This window comes from Plectropomus leopardus, unplaced genomic scaffold (genome assembly GCF_008729295.1).
Source record: "Plectropomus leopardus isolate mb unplaced genomic scaffold, YSFRI_Pleo_2.0 unplaced_scaffold80735, whole genome shotgun sequence".
Classification (NCBI taxonomy): domain Eukaryota; kingdom Metazoa; phylum Chordata; class Actinopteri; order Perciformes; family Serranidae; genus Plectropomus; species Plectropomus leopardus.
In genome coordinates, this window is record NW_024688949.1 from 1 (window position 1) to 573 (window position 573).

Consider the following 573-nt stretch of genomic DNA (forward strand, 5'->3'; position numbering starts at 1 on the left):
TTCAGCTTTGGGACCTCAGACCAGGGCAGACTCCTGCCGCGTAGTTTCGCCGCAAGGCACTGGACACGTTTAAATGCTTAAAACAAGCCTTATCGCGCTACACTGGCAGCGTGACGTGCGGCTGTTGGGTTTAGCCTCACAGTGCTATTCTCTAGTATTTGCTTACACTTCCAAACAAACATGACAAACTTTGGCCACAGAGCTCACAATTTGGAAGTCGGTTGTCCCGTCCATCTGTAAATAGCTTGTGTGTCACTCATTCTGTCGCTTACGGCCATACCCCCCTGAACACGCCCGATCTCGTCCGATCTCGGAAGCTAAGCAGGGTCGGGCCAGGTCAGTACTTGGATGGGAGACCGCCTGGGAATACCTGGTGCTGTAAGCTTTTTAGTTCTGGCTTTTCACCGGCAGAGGGTGCTGCTGCCGCTTTCCCAGTGGACACAGAACAGATAAAAAAAACAACAAAAAAAACAAACAATGTGACGAGTAGGCCACAGAATGACCACCAACAAAATCAATGGGTCAGCGTACGCCCATTCACAGTGGAAAATTCAAAACTTTTAAAAGTAAACT

General features: G+C 49.0%; 1 non-coding gene across 1 annotated transcript; it reads left to right on the forward strand.

Moving 5' to 3' along the window:
* Positions 1–266: 266 nt before the first annotated feature.
* On the forward strand, positions 267–385 carry LOC121940232. Its single transcript, XR_006105591.1, has one exon. It is a non-coding gene; the product is annotated as a 5S ribosomal RNA (ribosomal RNA).
* The last annotated feature ends 188 nt before the right edge of the window (positions 386–573 follow it).